Source organism: Pithys albifrons, chromosome 13, assembly GCF_047495875.1.
Source record: "Pithys albifrons albifrons isolate INPA30051 chromosome 13, PitAlb_v1, whole genome shotgun sequence".
Classification (NCBI taxonomy): Eukaryota; Metazoa; Chordata; class Aves; order Passeriformes; family Thamnophilidae; genus Pithys; species Pithys albifrons.
The window spans coordinates 1774595-1794044 of NC_092470.1; the positions used below are offsets into that span (position 1 = coordinate 1774595).

The following is a 19450-nucleotide window of genomic DNA, read 5'->3' on the forward strand; positions in this document are numbered from 1 at the left end:
CAGATTTGGTATCTGCAAGTTACAGGTTATCTGTGTTAACACTTGAAAGATTCAGATTTGTGCATGTGAATGCTATCCAGAATCTTCTAACTCACTATTCCCAAAGCTTTGAGGTTTCTACCTCAGTCCCAGTCCTCAGGAAATTTTATTGGCACATTCCATTATAAAGTTTTTAATTTAAAACTTAAAGACAACACAGTGCTGTGAGGCAGTTCCCAACAAACAATGATGGGCCATAAACACCAGGTATTTTGTGGTATAAGCAGTCAAGAAATACATACCATAAATGCTTAAACAGAATGCTCCAGAGTAGCTCAGCTTCCCCTTCCAGCCTGACACTGCTCGGCAGGAACTGGTGCAGGTGGGAACCTCATTTCCACAGGCACTGCTCTCCTCAGGCACTAAAAGTTCTACAACAACTTTCTCATTCCTAACAGGTCAGAACACTTTGCCTGCAGCCCCCACACCAAAGCACAGCTGGACAGGTGGGGTGTTGTGGAGGCTCCAAGGTGTGCTGGATCAGTGCCAAGGGGCTTCCAGTGGCCAGAATGCCAGGGAGCCCCTCAGAGCAGCTGCCCTGGGGCACAGGATCAGCAGGCACATGGATTTCCTTGGAAGTTACAGCACAGGAACATTAACTTACAGGGTGCACAGGACAAAAGCCATCCATGAAGAGCCCCAGGATTTCTCACAGACAGGTGAGGAAGATTACATGTACAAATTACCCTTTCAACTGGCTTTCAGGCCAGGATTTTTCAATACTAACATTTCATTAGCTACTTCCTTCATTAAGACACTGACAATCTTTATTTTCCTTTCTGAAACCACAGGGATATTTTTTTAAGAGGGCAAGTTATGTATTCCCTGAGGATCTTAAATTACTTCATCAGCATACATTAATTTTCTCTCATCTTACTCCTTTCTAACTCATTCCTCTGTTTGGAGAGATTTTTCTCCCCCAGTGAAAAACTAACTAACATCAAAGCTGTAACGCTGTGCTTTTCTCTGCAGAAAGACAAAGTGATATGTGAGATACCAGCTTTTTTATCCTGGGATTTTGTACAGTATTTTGTGATACAATTTATGGCATGAAACCTTACTTTGATATTTTCTCTTTTTTACGATTTGCAGTTACTGTATATACCAACAAAACAAAATCTATAAAATATGGATCATCTTTCTAAAAAAATCTGATGTCAAATTCCCCATTTTAAATGTAACACAATGCAAACTCATCTGCAGCTGCCAGGGGTTTTATCTGCAGACACACACCAGCTCATCTCTGTGCTCCTCCCTCTCTCTCCCTGTTGAAGAAAGCTCCGAAATCAAATGGAGAACACTCTGAGGCAACATTGTTGATCTGCTGCCCAGGGATGGTTACAGTTTCATGGCTTAATCACTCCAACTTTCCATTTTGTTAATAACATCACTGAATAAAGATGATCTGATGCTACTTGTGTATGCATTTTAATGAGGCCCTGGAAAAAACCACCTACAGTGAAGCATGCCCAAATCTCCTGAATAAGTGGAAAAGTTCTGCACAAAGATGAGAAATATCTTCAGTTCCTGTACATCAACATCTGTTTGATCCTGAATACCTATTCTGATCCAAAGGGTAAAAAAAGTTTCACAGAAAGTTTCTTAGTTAAATACAAAAATCAGTGCCTGAGCTATCATAATCCTCCAGCCCCAGCTTCCCCCTCCAAATCTTAGCATATTAATCTTCTTTCCTTTTAGCTGCTCCAGTTCTTGCATAACAATGCCATTTCCTGAATTCAAATCTCAACAAATAAACCATAAAGCTGAATAATGCATTATTAAGCCCTATGAATATTCCCTTAAGCAGGGCATCCTTAAAAAACTGGGCTACACTGTCACAATTCAGCATCATTTTCTCCACACTTCCAGAGCAAGAACAAGAAGTGCTGCAGCAGCCAACAACCTAAAAATCTCACTGAAACATAAAACTGCCACCCCTCTGCAGAGAAGATTTTTAATAAGCTACCAATACTTTGTTCAAATCCTCATTCCTCCACACAGCAGCCATTTATTTCTCTGTGGATATGTAATTTGCACAGACTCACAAGGAAATCTACTGGTACTTTTAAGGGCAGGCAAACCACACTGCATCCCTCACCCTCCTGCACAGCACAAAGCCACACTCAAACATTAACCTGAATGATTAGTCTGATATGAAAATTAAGAGAGTGTTTTACCTAAGAAAGATGCTTAGTTTTGACCTGTCTGCTCTCCCAGTTCTGCTCTGCTCCTTTCCTAATGCAAATGCTCACTTAAAGCTTGTCCTAGTTCAGCAGGTGGGACCAGCTAACCCTGTGTGGGGGTGATCAAAGCTGTGTATTCTACCCCCTCTATTCATTCCCCAAGGTCAATGGGCCATTAGCAGCAGCTGCCCAGGGAGTCATTGGCACCTTCACACTCAGCCTGAGGGGGGCGGAGCTGCTAATGGGCCATCAACGGTTCAACACCCCCCTGGCTCCCAGAGTTAATCACCCATTGTGTGAGTCCCCGCCCAGGGGGAGGGACTGGGTGCTCCCTGAGGGTACATAAGGGGTGGGAAAGAGGACCTTGGGAACCACTTGTTGGATCCAGAGGAGCAGCAGGACCTTGACAGGAAGAGACCACCACTCTTGCCCAGACCACAGCCCTCGCCTGCACCAACAGGTTTCTCACTTAATTTTGCTTTGGACTTGGGGGAACCAGGTGGGTCTCAGCACAATGGCTAACAAACCCCTTTGGGTTTGCGCCCCAGGGCACTGGGTTATACTGCTGGGTTTTGTGAGTTGAAAGCAATTTCTCTTTGTGTCAGTGTATTTATTGTAATATCTTTCATTAAATTGTAACTCTGACTTATAATATCTCTTGTGGTGGGTCCATTTCTCCTGCTGATCTACCTTTAAACCAGCACAAAGCTAAAAACAAGTGTGTAATTACTGTGTTCAAACTCCTGCCTGAGCACAGGTTGCAGATTCTGGGTAACATCTGAACTGTGCTCCCCCAGGTGTGACCTGCTGCATGAGGACAGCAGCTGATGGTGGACATGGTCTTTTTTGACTAAGAGTGTATCTAAAGCAAAGAAAAAACAAACCATCCTGAAGAGCAACTACTTCAGGGGGAAAATGTACTGGACTTCAGGGGGCAAAAATTAGGCAATTAGGTCTGTTAAAGCAAACTATTCATTATCACAGTTTTATCATCTACTCAACACCCACGAGATCTTTTTCCAAAGGCGTTGGAGAATACAAACAGTTATTACTATGAAAAGATTAATTACCTCTTGTACTTTAAATATTTTAAAAATGTCTTTGTAATAATCCCCAGCAAAGAACACTGAACGACATTCCCCAGGACAAGAGAGTGTTTGGCACACTGAAATCATCCAAGTTCCACACAGACACAATCTTGCCATGTTTCTAATGTGCCTTGGTGGCAACTGAACCCTTTTGTTTTAATCAGCAATGCACCCACAGCCCTGCCCCAACACATCCTCCCTGTGCCTGATGGAGCAAGTGCTCAGCAGCTTCAGCATCTCAGCCCTTCAGTGCTGAGACCTGAGCACACCATGGCAGGCAGAAATGCCAAGCAGTGCAAAGAGATGAGCCAAAGCCAGGCTGTGCCAGTCCAGCCTAAGCAGCACTTTCAAAGGAATGAGGAACAGAAACCAATTCTGATTTTAAAAACTGATCTTGAACACTTCCAAACCAGGAAGCAGCCTCACAGCTCTTGTGGTGGTGCCACTATCAGCAGCATCTCATCACCTCCCTTCCCATGCCCTCTTTAAGGTAAGTCCTCCAAGATAAACCTGGAAAATCAACTGAAATGGAAGTGAAGAATCTAGAATGACAGATGAGATCTTAAGGTATAACTATCTAACTAAAAAACAGAAGCCTAAAACAAAATCACAGTTTAATCCACCATCTTTCAGCTGTGTTACACTGACACCTCTAATTCCAGTATTTTACACATCCTCACATGTGCAGCAAACCTTAATCTGAAGCTCAAAATTGGGCAAAATATACACAGTATGAATACAGCAGAGTACAAACCATTATGAGCAACACAACCTTTTTTATCTTGCTGAGGTGCAAAATATTCTGCTCCAAAACATCCAAACTTACTCAGTAATAAATTTACTTACAAAATGTTTAAAGTCAAACTTTTTGAGGTTTGTTTTTCTCTTTAAACAGCACAGAAGCAGCTGAGCCCATCTGCATGTTAACAAAATATTTCTTAAGGTGCAGATTTACAATCTGTGTAAGAAGATAAAAATCTGTACTTTTGGTGGAGGGGACTATCCCTCCACTCCTTTGGCAGCTGCAGCCGATGAAAGGGCTTGTGGGTTGTGTAACCAGCTGGATGGATGTGCCTCCTACTCTGGCTGGAAACTAATCCCCCACACAAGGAAATATCCAGCCAGATTGGGAACTCGACTCAGCAGGGCCCATCTGCACAGGAGGTGCCAGCCCTTCCCCTGGCACCGCTGCCAGGGAGCAGCCCGAGCCAACAGGGACCAGGGTGTGCCCAGCCCCAGCTCAGGACCTCTGGGATGGCACTTGGAAATGGCTTCATGCTTCTAATACTGCCTAATATTATATAAGAGGCAGCTCTAATTTCCTAGCATGGCATTTCATCTTTTTTAAAAGTTATTTCTGATCATGCAAACACATTTAGAGAAACATTCTTCCAAAATTACAACAATTCTTAGGTAAAAACCTGAGTTGGGCACAGTGTAACAACATATTTTCAATAAAGTCTGAGCCTCCACTGTACTGATTTCTTATAAATCACATGTCCATACCAGTATTCTAAGAAAATGAAGTTTGTTGCAATGTGTCCTCCCTCAATAACTGCTAACCAAATAAAAGGAGGGTTAGAACTATAAATATGTCTTAAAATCAGCAAATATTGAAAAAAAATAAATGTACCACCTGGTAAAGCAGAAAGAATGAAGGTGAGGGAGATTTGAGGGAGTTCAAGGTCTGTTGTTGGCAGAGGTGAAACGAGGAACAAAATGTAAAGTCTGTTGGAAACTGAGCTCTCTCCTCTCCTCAGAGATGGTTACAACCCCCATAAATTCCAGTTTTCCAAAAACTTGTTTTCTGCCCAAACTGAGAGCAGTAAAAGCTTATTTTCTAATAAATCAGATATTTCACTTTTTTCAGTGGTGTGCTTACACCAAGCAATATCAGCACACCAAACAGTTCAAAATTAACAGGTTCAACAAAGGATATTTCCACTCATTTGAAAAAAAAAAAGGGAGGAAAAAGGTGTAGAGTAGTTCAGGAAAATTAATGCACTTTTATGAACCACTTTTGTCCTAGAACTGACATTTTCACCTTTCCCCAACATGAACAGATTTGCATTTCCACCATCACTCTTATCTTTCCACCTTAAAACTGGAAATTTTCCAGCAACCTCAAGTGCTTCCATTTCCCTCTAAGTCCCAAAAATACAACCAAAAGCTTAAAAACTCCATCTGAACAGATACCAGATCCATCCCTGTGGAATGCACTGAGGAACTGACCCATACACATACAATATTTATTTACATTTGCATGTGGCTATCAAACACCACCAAGTTCATTGGGCAGTTTGGTCCAAGGGCACATTTCTTGCAAGAATTATTCCAAGATTTCACAAGAAGTTGGGGCATGTTTTAAATCACCACAGTTAATTTAGAACACAATCAGTGTGTAGAATTATAACTGATTAATTTACAGATCACATAATCAAGAAACTCTCAAAAATTCACCTCATTAATTCTTTCCTCTAACACATACAGAGTAAAAGTTACAAGAAAAAATGCTCATATATTTTAAATTGGTCACTTCAGTTTTGCTTTTGTGGGTTTTTTCAGCCTGAAGAGAAAAATGGAGTAATTTTCATAGACTGGCAGCAGCTGCTCCCTTGAATACATGTGAGGAGTTGGCTTTCAGCTTGGAAGATCAGATTTGAATAGTTCTCTGGACAAAATCCAAACCCAGCAGTGAGTTCCTACAGAAACTCTCTGAGGATAATTTTTTCCCCTTTTTTCCCCCCTAGCCTCTCACAGAAAGGATGCAGTCACTACCAGACACAGAGTTCCAGGCTGGTCATTCTTCCTGTGGCTCTGAGTTGGGACTGAGTCTTGGGATAACAGATGCACCAAGTCCCTCTCCCATATCAGCCAAGCTGAACTGTAGGAAAATGACAATTCAGCACCTGGAGGGAGGAGGGAACTGCAGTTCTCAATATATGGATAAAGGACAATCCAGTTCTATTTACACATATCTAACAACCAAGGAAGAAAAGAACTTAAAGATACCAAAATAGAACAACTCCTGCATTACATAAATATTTACTATCATAGTCAAATTTGTTTGTTAACATGTGAATATATTTGAAACATCAGAATGAAATCACTAAATAATCCTGCCCAAATGTTTTGGAGACAAAGTTCCTTCTATGGAAACCTGGAAGTGGCAGACAGGCTTTTTATTCTGATTTTCATTCATGATGCAAGACCAACCTTCGACTGCAACAAGTTACAACCTCACATGTGAAAAATGAACCATTCCAAAGCCTACAAAGATAATCAAAATTATCTGATGGACAATGCAGTCTGAGAAAGACTGGGTTTGAAGACAGGAATTACAGCTTGGCAAGTTTTACTTTTGTTTGGAGGCATCGAAGAGAACAAGTCAAAGGTACACCAACAAACATCTTCTCAAAAAACAAACAAACCTTTTCCATTATATTCCCAATTTCCATGAAGATAAAACTTCTAAAGTTTTGAATTAAACTCCCAACACCTGAACAAAAAGGGTTTTTCCAGAACTGCAGCACCACTTGCAATATACTCAGAAGACAAATTCTGCTCATTTTCCAGCATTAAAAAGTAGATGTTTTTCCTCACATTAACAACACTTGATTATAAAATAAATTCAGCCTCTGTGCAAAGAGAGGAGTGAATATAATGGCTCCCTGAAGGCACAGCTTTGAGGTATGAGGGATATTAGTTCAATTTCTTTTTCAAATGCTGTAGAGACAGATGACAGGGAGAAACAGCTCCCAGCAGTGCTGCTCCCAGTCAATCCATCTGCTCCATGGGTGCCTCAGCTCCAGACTTCCCTAACAAACTCTGTTACAGCACAACCCTTCCCTGTCCTTACAGCATGTAAACTGCAATCCCTGTGGTCTACTCAGAACAATTCAGGGAAAGCAGTTTGGATTTCAAATGTTGTTTTTTTAAAACCCAGGATAGCAAGAGATCATTTCATTTAAAGAATCCACAGGAATCTCATCATATTTCAAATATTTTTATTTGTGTGTGAAGACAGACATTTGTGCAGGATGTGGAGGGGAAACTTTGGGTTTGTATATTAGTTTATTTGGGCAAAGGAAAATTGCTGTTTTCCTGCCAGTGTTTTTGCCAAATTGCTTTGCAAAACTGTCTATAGTATTGATTACCTGTTAAAATATTTAACTTGTGGAATTAATGAGGCAGAAATTACACATCAGTGAAACTGGTCAAAGGCAAAAACTATCAAAAGAGGAAGCAAATCTGTGTTGTTTGGGTGTGAGAATAAAACAAGTACATACCAGCAGTAAATTTGCACTAAAGAGGTACATTTAGGGAAGTATATATGGTTGGATGCATAAGGGAGAGGAGGAAAAACAGGAAGAGGCTTGAATAAAGGGCAGAGGAATGAATAGAATTTGTGTGATTGAGTAACAGAACTCATGCAAAGAGGACCATCTTGGAGATATCTGATTTAGCTGCTACAAATTCTTCTGCAAAGAACAGACAGCATTTACAACAGCACACAGGACTTAGAATTCAAAACATGCTGCCTCACTAAGCCCAAGTCCTGCAAATCACTTTACTTTAACCACAACCTATAGATTATGTTTAGCCTATAAATGTTTCATTGCATTTTTCAACCAATTACTGGCTATGCCTCCAACTTTTCATTCAAATAAAAGAATCAGAAATGTACACCAACAAACTGAGAGTATGGGTTATGAATATTTTCTTTTGTGACCAACTCAGCTCAGAACACTGTCATGTCCCCATCCAGCTCTCCCCAGTCCTGCTGCTCCCACCCTGCAGGTGCTGCCCCACAGACCCCCCTCACTCCAGGTGCTGAGCCCACAGGGCTGCTCCTCCTTTCCAGGGCAGTCCCATGGACCTGCTTTCAGCACAAATGAGAGGGCAACAAATGTGGGATAAGCAGATGGACAAAGAAGTATGACAGAGCTCATCCTTGGTGCTGCTGACCCCCTTCTGCATGGCTGCAGGCTGCACTCATCTGGGCAAAGAGACACTCAGCTAAATAAGCACTCACCTCATTCCCACCTTTGCTGGGCTCCATCCCTTGGCACAGCTCTGTAAGTGCCTGTGCCAGTGCAGCACAAACCCCAGAGACAGGACAGGAGGGTGGGACAGCTCCTCCAGACAGCTCATGCCAGACATCGGCTAAAGCCCTGCTCAGTGTGAGGGTGCAGATCTGGGTGGGAATTAAAGACAGGCTGGCTGGGCCAGCAGAACCCACAGTGCCATCCCCTTCCCCTCCAGCCCCAGAGCACATTCTGGTACCTTCTCACATGCCTCAGTCCTGTGTTCACCTGACCCAGAAAAGCTCTTTCAGGGACACAAAGCAACAAAAACCTTTAACGAAAGGTTAGAGCAGAATTAACAGCTTACTGTTATTTCATTATGTTAAACAGAGATACTGCACAGGCTCCTTGCCCTTACCATGTCCCTGGTGCCAGTGTGACTTCCTCCTTTGTGCTGGTTCTGATGTTTATAAGCCTCCCAACCGAGCCAATCTGAATTGCAAACCTTGTGCTAAAACTGTCTTTTCTTCACTGGATTAACTTTCTGTTGCTTTAACAAGTTGACTCCAGCTCGGTGGAGGGCCACAGGTGCTGTGTCAGGGGAAGCAGCAGCCCCTGCAGCTGGGGAGAGGAAGGAAGATGGGAGGAAGAACTCAGCTATTATTTTTGGATTAATTTAGGTGCTGTTTCATGCTACAGCTGAGAGAAGGAAAGGAAATAAGATCTGTAAAGAGAAAAATACTGCTGCAGGGTAATTAAGACCGAGGAGTAAACATGCCAAATGGTGTTTGCCACATGACAACAAACACGTGTGAATCAGAACGTGAATCAGTACTTGAGCAGAGGAGGGAATGGTTTCTCTGCTATTCAGGAAGCACTTCAATTGTTTGGGAAAGGTGTGAGTCATTAAGTCCTGCATGTACAAGTGAGACATCCAAAGCTATAAATACTTGACATACTTCAAGGGCTCTTTGGAATGGCAGAAGAAATCTATATGTACTTGTTCAAAATTACAGAAGCGTGAAGCCATGCATCATTTCACAGATGTTGATTCGTTGTGTTTAGGTTCTTCTGAATTGCATTATCCAAGCATGACGAGCTGTAACCTTGAAAGGACCCACTTTCTCGCTTCTGATTCTTTGGATAGCTAAACAGCTACTTGGGATAAAAGATGAGAGGTGCACAGGAGCTGACAGAATGCTATTCTAATGCAACGCTTTTGTATGTCTGAAATGGTAGCTTATCACAACCATTAAGTAAAATTACCTTTAAGACGGCAACTAAGAATCTCATGGCAACAGTTGCAAGTCATAAAAACAACCCTCCTCCTCCTCCTCTTTGATTTTGTGTCTGCTTGTAGGAGCTCAGCATCGAGGCAGTAAGAAAATTTTACTGCCATCTCACAACATTGATTTTTATGGATCCTTCAAGACTATACGTGCTGAAGCTTTTCTTAATCTCTTTCTAACTCCTAACAGAATTTATTTCTCTTAGACACAGGTAAAAAGGCTGGTCAGACTTCAGAGAGGGTTTTCCTTCCCAGATGAAACCCACCAGCACATCAGAGAACACCAGGATTATCAAGCCCTGGTTCCTAATCCAGGTTTAGCCAGTCTGGCTCCCTAACAGCAAATATGGCTGTAATAATCAAAATATAGACCTGTTCATTCAGATACACACCTTTAAAACTCTTCCCTATGAAAGCCATCAAGTTGAGAGGGAATTAAACACCAACACAATCCTTCTAGAGAAAAACATGTTCTGTCCACCTTGTGTGTTCTTCAAAATGATTATTGCAGTGCCTCCTACCTTGGATAAAAGAGATTCCAGAGAATATTGGTGGACTATACATGGTCAGGCTACAGGTGCCTTCCAGAAGGGAATCATAAAACACCCCAGAGTCCTGGGAGTAAATGCACATTACTCTGCTGTGACTGACAAATTCCTGGAAAATGGATTGCACAACAGGAAGAGAATAAAACAGGGCTCAAGAGCTTGGACACACAAGAGTCATCCATTTACTCCTGATGACAAATCTCAAAACAGAAATGCACAAGAGGAGGATGGAAAGTATGCCTGACTTTGTGGTAAGCATATGGAAAGTATGATTTTGCAGTATCATAAATACTTTACTAGGTAATTAGTGATATCCTCAATTAAAATTTGTTTAAAAGTTTTCATTAAAAATCTCTTTAGAATTTTACCTCTATTTTCCCTAATTTAATAAAAAGTTATGAAAAGAATGTTATTAAAAACTTGTTTCCTCCCACACACATCCATTTAAGTTGTTTTGTCCTCACAGAGATTGACCAGCCAAGGCTACACAAAGTGATCTGCAAAACCTTATTCCTTTGATGAAGAGTTTTTGGAATGTAAAAGCCTGACTGCCCAGCCTGTGGTTGCATTTGAAACACTGCAGTCTGCATTTAACTCGTGCTACTCAAACAACTTCACTATGGCTGGGAAATCACTGTAGTGTGAGGTGATAGCCCTTTCTCTGCCAGCAAATTCCAAGTCTTACTAAATTTTGTTACTTAGTGCAGGCTCTCAGTTTCTACACACTTGATATTAGCCTCTTCACAGAGTGAGGAACTTCCTATACATTCAATAAAAAATACTGGTTTAAAAAGCTACAAGTCAAACAAATATTCGCAGTTCCTGTTTCAGAGGAAGTAAATCGAGAAACACCAACAGGCTCATTTTCGAAAGGTTCCTAAGTGGGTTAACACAGAACCTCACAGCTACAGCTGCATCATTCTCCTGGTGCACTTGTACAGAGTCACAGGGAAATAGAATCATAGAATCACAGAATCCATTGGGTTGGAAAAGACCTCCAAGATCATCAAGTCCAACCCTTGGTCCAACTCCAGTCCCTTTACCAGATCATGGCACTCAGTGCCACGGCCAAGCTCACCTTAAAAACCTCCAGGGATGGGGAATCCACCCCCTCTCTGGGCAGCCCATTCCAATGCCTGAGCACTCTCTCTGGAGAGAATTTTTTCTGATCTCCAACTTAAATTTCCCCTGGCAGAGCTTGAGCCCATCGTGCCCCCTTGTCCTATTGCTGAGTGCCTGGGAGAAGAGACCAACCCCCACCTGGCCAGAACTTCCCTTCAGGCAGTTCCAGACAGTGCTGAGGTCACCTCTGAGCCTCCTCTTCTCCAGGCTGAACACCCCCAGCTCCCTCAGCCTCTCCCCACAGCACTTGTGCTCCAGTCCCTTCTCCAGCCTCGTTGCTCTTCTCTGGCCCCGCTCCAGCCCCTCAATCTCTTTCCTCAACTGAGGGACCCAGAACTGAACACAACACTCAAGGTGTGGCCTCCCCAAGGCAGAGTCCAGGGGAAGGGTCACTGCCCTGGGCCTGCTGGCCACGCTAGTTTGGATCCAGGCCAGGATCCCCTTGGCCTTCTTGGCCACCTGGGCACACTGTTGGCTCATGTTGAGCTTCCTGTCCCTCAGTCCCCCCAGGTCCCTCTGCCTGGCTGCTGACCACTTCTGTAATAAAAGACATCTAAAGAAAATTTAATTAGCTGTACTGTGCCATTTGTGCATCTTATCTCCCCCATCATCCCAGGAGGCAGAAGCAAACTGCTGTGCTGAGACCTGAGGCAGTTACCCCTGTGCTTGTGTCTGAAGGACAGGGAGGCTCAAAGAGCTGTTGCTGTTCAGTCAGGAGCTCAATTTGCAGCACGTTTCGTCCAGTGGCTCTCTAACATGGCAGCAGTAAGGAAAACATCAGGTTGTCTCACTTTCAAGCATTCCAAGGTAGCAGTAGGGCTTTTCAGACTGGACTCACAAATCACTTAGCACTGTGCAATTTAAGAAGGATGGAGAGGCTGCAGTTTTCCATAGCAGGGCCCCGTCAGGCTGAGGAGCCAGCCAGCAATCTGCCAGCATTTCCCTGAACACACATTCTTGGGCTGAAACCAAGTGGAAAAGCTAAATATGCAAAGAAAGCGACATGCGTGTATAAACACATCTCAATGTTTAAGAGAAATATCTTTTGAAAATGTCATTCAAATGAAGGCAACATATTAAAGTGATTCCCCTCCAACAACTGCAGGAGTGCAGCCCAGCAGACCCCTCTGGGCTCCTTCCCCAGAGGTGCTGGCACTCAGAGGGCACTGCCAGCTCCTCCTCACTCAGCCCCACCACTGCCCTCTCAAAGAGGCAGCTTGACAGATTTTCCCACTGCATCCACATACTCTTTTCTCACACAATCATCTGAAGAATGGGAAAAAAACCTCATTTTCAAGTGGGCTGAAGGTACCAGGCAAGAAGTAAAAAGTTGCTCTTGACAGATGAGTGATTTATAAAGTTGCTGTCTCCCAGGGAGAACATGGTGACTGTACCAGCTCTTTGCAGTGCACAGCAAAGCCAGATAGAGTTAAGATGTTTAAAACCTTAAGTAAACTCATCTGCTTCTCTCTGTACTGAAAGCAACTAAGAGGTATTGCAGCTCCATCCTGCACCTTGGGTGCAGGGGATGGATGTGAGGGACTGACAGGTAAGGGACAATGTGCCCTTCATGGATTCCAAGTGGCTTTAGAAAGAATCTGTCAATCTGCATCAGCAGAGCTCAGCAGGACTGACGGAAGGCGGCTGGTAAGTCCAGGAACTTCACAAGTGTCCTAGTTCAGCAGGAGGGACCAGTTAACACAAGTATCTGAATTAAAAGCATAAATGTATTAAATATTCTGAAAAAGGAATTTTATGAACCAAATTCTTTTTTTTTTTGGTGGTAAATAGCCTAAACTTTAGAAATAGCCATGACAATGAGACACACACAATGGTCAGTAATAGTCATCCACAAGTAATATTTTGGGAATATATCAGTGCTTCAGGCTCTCAGCTTCAACCAATTCCATTTTCTCTTTGATGTCAGCAAGTTATTCATCTTATTAGCTCAAGCTTTATCTTTTTATCAAACTTCTGTAATACATAATTTGGAAATTCGTTTCTTAGAGGGACAAGAGCTGTCAAACAGTAACCCATATCAGATCAACCCCAGCAAAGTGGGAACAGCTTAGGACAAGTTGGAGCCAAAGCTGGAATTTCAGAGCATACGTGCAAGTTATTCTTTTCTAAAAACCACAGTGTTGACATTACAAGGGAGGAAAAGAGAGGAAAGATCCTATCTCCTGAGCCCCTGCTCAAATTCCTTCATAATTCACCCACTAACCCTATCCCCTGGTTCCCATAACAGACAACAATCTGAGACAGGACAAGCCTGCGGATTTCAGAGCATTAAGGGAGAAAAGGGAATGAAGTACAATGTTGCAACTAAATCTCTAGAGGATGTAGAAGCATTCAGAGGTATTTTAAGTAACAGAGTATTTTTATGGAATCTCACAAATATAAAATAGTGGGACAACTCGAAATTATCCACAGTCTATGTGCAAGATACAAAAACCAGGAGCACAGAATAGTGTCTGCAATTTCCTATGGTTTCTCTCAGCAAACCTTTCACTAAGTAACTGTCAAAGATATTAGATTCCAGTAGTTTGAAGATGGTATCTGCTAGTTCTTAATTTATCCAAGCCTCTCATCTTTGAAGCAATTCAGTTTCTGTCTCAGTGCCTAATTTCCATTTTACACATCCTATAATTGTGTTTGTCCTTTTGTCCTTTAAAGTTGACTTCTAAAAGATTCCCATCATTAACACATCTACAAAGAACAAACAACTTGCTCCTTTTCTGGGTCCCTTGATAGAGATCTAATTATTAAAGTTATAATTATTTCTCCTTACATATTTTAAAAAGCTGGAAATTGCTTTAAATGGCTCTTTTATGGCAAGCTGTGGGCTCGGACATTTCTTTCTTGTGGAAGGGGTGTGTGCTTTGCAGAGATTTCAGATCCTTAACTTGTTGCAAAAGTTACTGTTCACTTTCTGTCAAGTCCTGGTTATTTTGTATCATATTTAAATACTTAATTTCCCTTTGCATATTTGAGAACTACTCCTCTCAGCCCAGAAATCTTAGGCAAAGTTTCTAGAATTCCTTACTAACATTTTCAAACACTTCAGCTCATTTACCTCATCTCTCCTTCCTTCAATATCTATTTTCTTAATGGGTAAAGCATGAACTTTATCTTCTTAGGATATGGAAATGCTATGGACTTTTTAACATGTAAACCCAAGAGCTGGCAACCCCCCTGCAAGATTAGAAAAACATGAAAAATAACTCACAACATTGAGCTATGCCTATTGCATGATACAGACTCTTTTCTATACAGGAAAGTATAAATAGTGTCCACAGCTGTGCAATTTATCCTGAGCCATTAAATGTCTCCACAGTCTTACAATCTCTAGAAGTGTCTGCACTGCCTACAAATGAGCTGCATTAATATAAACAGCACATGAATGTCCAGAGAGCCTATAAAACAAAAGCCCCAAGAACAAACCTTAACTAAAAAGTGGCACCTTCAGATTTAAAAAATAAGAGCTCATAACTATTTCACAGCTGATCAATTTGCCAAGAAGCCCTTCCAATGTTTTGGTCTCTCAATCTTGAATTCCTGGTTCAGATGCCTGGAGGGAAACCAAGAGCCTGTTTGCAAAGCACAGAGCCAACCATCCCTCTGCACTGTGAGTATGTACTGGGGATACTGGGGGGACTGGGGGCACTGGGCATCCTGCTCACCCTCCCAGAGCTGCCTGGTTGGACCAACACACCCCCCACCCTCCTGACAGAGGAGGGGGGGAAGGAACCTGCCAAGACTGACAGATGAGAACAAGGGATCAGCCTGACAGGTAGGCATGGGAATCCAACTCAACATGGGGTCATTGGCTCCAGTCCTAAATAAACAAGCTCATCATCCAGATGACACAATTAAAAACCCAGCACTGTTCACTTACAGTACTTTACAGGGGAATAAGTGAGACTAAAATAAGCTGTACACTGCATCTTATCTCCATTTTAAGAATGAGCAAGTTTCTTAGCCTCTTTGTCTCGGTTTCCAAGGCTACAAGTGAGGCATGACAAAGGCAGGAAGAAAACCCAGATATTTTTTGGCTCTTGGTTTTTCCTTTTTCTTTTTTTGCTGTTCAGTCATCTTGTCTTCCTAAACTGTGGGATTTAGTTACTTAAGCATAAATACTATTCTGTGTTCAGCCTGTTTTTGGTGACTCTAATCGGCTTTCCTTTTTGCAAATCTGACCAATTGTTGGGTGATTAAATTTGATCACTTCTTGCCTACGTGCACTTGAAAATAATCAAGGAAACAATACCCCAACCAGTACCAGCTGAGGAATGGACACATTCCTATAAAATAAAGTTAAACCAAACTATTTTTAAAGGTATGCAAATGACGTGAGAGAAGACAGGAAACCACATTTAATGTGCAAATCAAACACATTGTTTTGTAAAATTTCTGGAAAAGGTTTGAAAAATGGCTTTTTCCACTTTTTTCTTTGTTCACTACAAAAGGAAAAACAAAGCAACAGGAAAACGATGTTCCTTCTCTGCAGAGAAGTACTGAAGTCTCCTCCCCCTTCCAAAGGGGATCGCAGTTTGCCAGCTCTGGCAGCCACTGTAGTATTTAAAATAGAAATGAATCCCAAAATGTGATTTGGCAAAGAACCGCTGAAATATTCAGCAAGTCTGTTTTCCTTCTATCCCCCTTCCCTTCTACCACTCTAATAATATCTGGAGATGCTTCCAAGCACCTCGGGGCTGAAGCGCAGGCAGAGCTGCCACCCAGACAAAGAGCCCCATGAACTTTCACACACATGGAACACAGGAACGAGCCGCTCTGTGCAGAGAGGGCTCCTTGTATGGCCACGGCCCGGAGCGCTGGGACTCTGCCAGCAGCTGTTCCGATCCTCCTCTCCCAGGCTGTTTCCCAGGGGCATCCCCTGTGCCCGCCGAGCCGCTCAGCTCAGCCTGGCACAGCGACAGCCAGCGCTGCCACGGCTCCTGCAGGTTCCCGCAGCGCTTCAGCACACACAGACACAGCTAAGACTGGTCACAACTCTGAGTTCTCATGTACAGTGAAGGGAATGTCACAAGCCAGAACACACAATCTCTTACAGATATTTCAGACCATGCAAGGCTGCATTGAAAGAGAAGTGCAAAATATGAGAGATGACTCAAAGATGTGAACCCTTCACAGGGATATCTGAATACACAGCCAGACTGAAGCACAATTGCCAGAGCCAGTATGCCAAAAACTCCACCCAAAACAATTGTTTTTGAAAAAAATTATTTAGTATGAAACACAACTTGACACTGGGTGGGAACAATAAGGCCGTTGTCACAGATGTTTCAAGCAACAACTGAAAGCCTGTTTTACTAATGGAGGTAAGAAGGGGATGTGAAAAAAGACACGACAGTTCACTTTAAATTGATGTTTTCAACAAGAGGAGCAGACTGTGCCAACTATAACCACTACTTCATTCAACTTACATCTTTAATGCCACTGACTTCTCACTAACTTGGAAGTGTTGTATATAAGTTAATTCAGCTTATTCATTCACAGAATAAAGTAAGTAAGTATTTCTGGACACTGTTAAGTATTTCTGAACCCACCAAATACGAGCTTTGACATGCAACTAGCCAGCCAGCAGACTGATTCATACAGTAGTTTCAACCTGAAAGATGGGCAAAATGTCCTCAACATATTTATGCAATAGCAGCACATTACCAAAATAATCCTGTCCAGCATCTTGCAACATACCTCCAGGAAACGTCAGGACCAAAACTTTCTCATTCCAAGAGCAGAGAAACTTTCCAAGCATCAGCATTCTGGTTTTCTGTCTGTTTCAAGCTTTAGAATTTTTATAATCTCATCCCGGGGCTGACAGTCGTTTGCCACCAATGGAAGGGTTCAAAGGCAGCAGCAGGAAGGCTCAGAGATTGATTTCACAGCTCAGTGGTGCAGGCAGTGTTTGCAAACTGCTGACCCCAACCATGGCAATTGCAGGGCCTTGGGACTGAGGGGACATTTCCAGCTTGCAAGACAATTGAAATGGATTTGCAACCCGAGCTTAGGCTGTCAGTTTTTCCTAAAAAAACTTTTAAAGCAGTTCATTCTAAATGAGTCATCTTAGCCCACACAAGCAAACCAGCACATTGTTCTGATTTCCCCTCCCTCAAAATGTATCATGTCCTCAGAACAATTCTACTGCACAAATAACTCAGCACTTGAGAAAGCTGCCACTGAGCTCTAATTACAGCAGCCCTATTCTGTATATCCTTACATCAAACAAGAACTAAATCAGCCTGCTAAAAACCAGCCAGTACTTCAAAATCTCCAATGCAGATTAAGAAATAAATCTCTGCACTAAAGTATTAGGGCAGCTCAGCCTATTTCAGAACCTCAGTGCAGAAACAGCCTCATTTTCTTGCTTTAAGATAAGACTGTGGGACACACATGGGAACTGCTGTGCAAAAGAAATGACAAAAAGGATCAATTAATTGTAGCAAGTTATTTTAATGCAGATTATTGCTACTGAATCTTTCAACTTCCTGGTATTTCCACATTGCCTTTCTGGCTGCTCTTTTCAACTGATTCAGCTCCACGAGGGAGAAGTTTCTGTCACCAGCAGTGTTTTGTTGAGAACTCTGTGCCCTGTTTTAGATTTCAGTATATTATACAGAAAAGTCAAAAAGAATTCCGGGTGCACATCATCCTGCCAGTCATTCTCTTCAAGCTTTTCCCATGACCTGACAATACCAAAAGACTTGGATGCAATTTACAGTTTTACAAACAGATTGCTTGGTCCCTTGTCACAAATGATGAAAAATGTGATCCTGAGGTCAATGATCAAACTTGGAAAAATGATGCTTCCTTACTTAAAAAGTATTTACTTGGTCTCTGACTTGCAGTTTAAAGGCATGCTTTAAAAACAGCAAAAACCTATTTAATCCTTTGTAAAAATTTAAATTTCTTATCAAAACAGGCTGAAAACTGAGTACCAAACTAAGCATTATCCCAGTTTCCAAATTTTTCCTGTTTCTGAACAATACAGAAATTAATTCCAAAGACTACTCCCAAATCACATGGTAACTTTAAGTGTTCAGCCACGAGAAAAGTAAATACTCATCACCAGGTTTCACTGCAGGCTTCTGAAATGCTGCAAGGCAGCTCTTCCAGCTAACAGGGAGAAATATTTAACTAGCAAAATGTACATTTGCTCTGAACTGACTGTAACACATGGCCTGGCATGGGCTTTGACAGCAAGTTATTTAAGAAAGATGACAATACAACAGAGTTACAAAACCAAAATATAGCAGTGCCAGGATAAGCCTTTAGAAACACAATTTGTGATGTAAAGCCATAAATCTTTAACATTCCAACTAAAGACCTGAAGATTTTAGAAGCAGCAGCCTAACTGCTGAGTTTAAAGGACATACCCATATTGTATTATGGCAACTAAATAAATATTTACCACAGCTGTTTTCAAAAGGATGGGTTACCAAAGTAAGACTGAGTGTTCTGGGTCCTCTTTTAAACACTGGAATAACTGACTTCAGGCAAGCCAAGCTTTTTTTAGTTCTTTTATTTGTAAAATCAGTAAATTATGGAGCTGTGGGTTTTGATAGGAGTGGATTTAAAAAGCCATTTCACTACTGCCTGTGTGCTTCCAAACAGGCAGCTGCAATGCTCTCTAAGTGTCTCCTCAACCAGCACCTCAAAGGAAAGAAAACTTCAGCAAACCCAAGTTTCTGCAAAGATGATTTCAGTCCCAGGCCCCAGGGAAAGGGTGGGTTCCTGTGCTGCTGTGAGGAGGTTTAAATCAGCACTGCCTTCCACTCTCTGCAGATAGAAATGGACTCCCTGAAATAGGAATACAGCAGGAGATTCCACACTCCTGCCTAAAACAGCATCAGGAGCCACTTGAAACAAATATATCTGCAAGATACACAAATGCATGTCCAGATAAATTTGAGCTCAGACACACATAATTGTCAGTATGAAAACAAAGTGTCTCTTTGAATGAAGATTGCAGAACATGTTTTTTCCCCAATAACACTAAAACATTGATTTTGAGATAGAAATGTTTTCTTGACCTGTGGATCTAAGAGCAACATGGTATAGAATAATTGTGTTTGTCCAAATCTTCATGGGCAAGTTATTTCCAACCAGTCCTCTTGAACTATTGACTGAAATG

At 42.0% G+C, this 19450-nt stretch overlaps 1 protein-coding gene across 4 annotated transcripts in view; it reads right to left on the reverse strand.

The window, feature by feature from the left end:
* PEAK1 (pseudopodium enriched atypical kinase 1) overlaps window positions 1-19450 on the reverse strand; it is a 118077-nt gene that overhangs the window by 87771 nt on the left and 10856 nt on the right. Inside the window, exon 1 of one of the 4 annotated variants that reach the window (XM_071568975.1) lies at window positions 8756-8923. The exons of the other annotated variants lie outside the window; for them this stretch is intronic. The gene's annotated coding sequence lies outside the window, so the exon portion shown is untranslated. Of the gene's footprint in view, window positions 1-8755; window positions 8924-19450 lie in introns of those variants that run through there. 4 annotated transcript variants of the gene reach the window in all.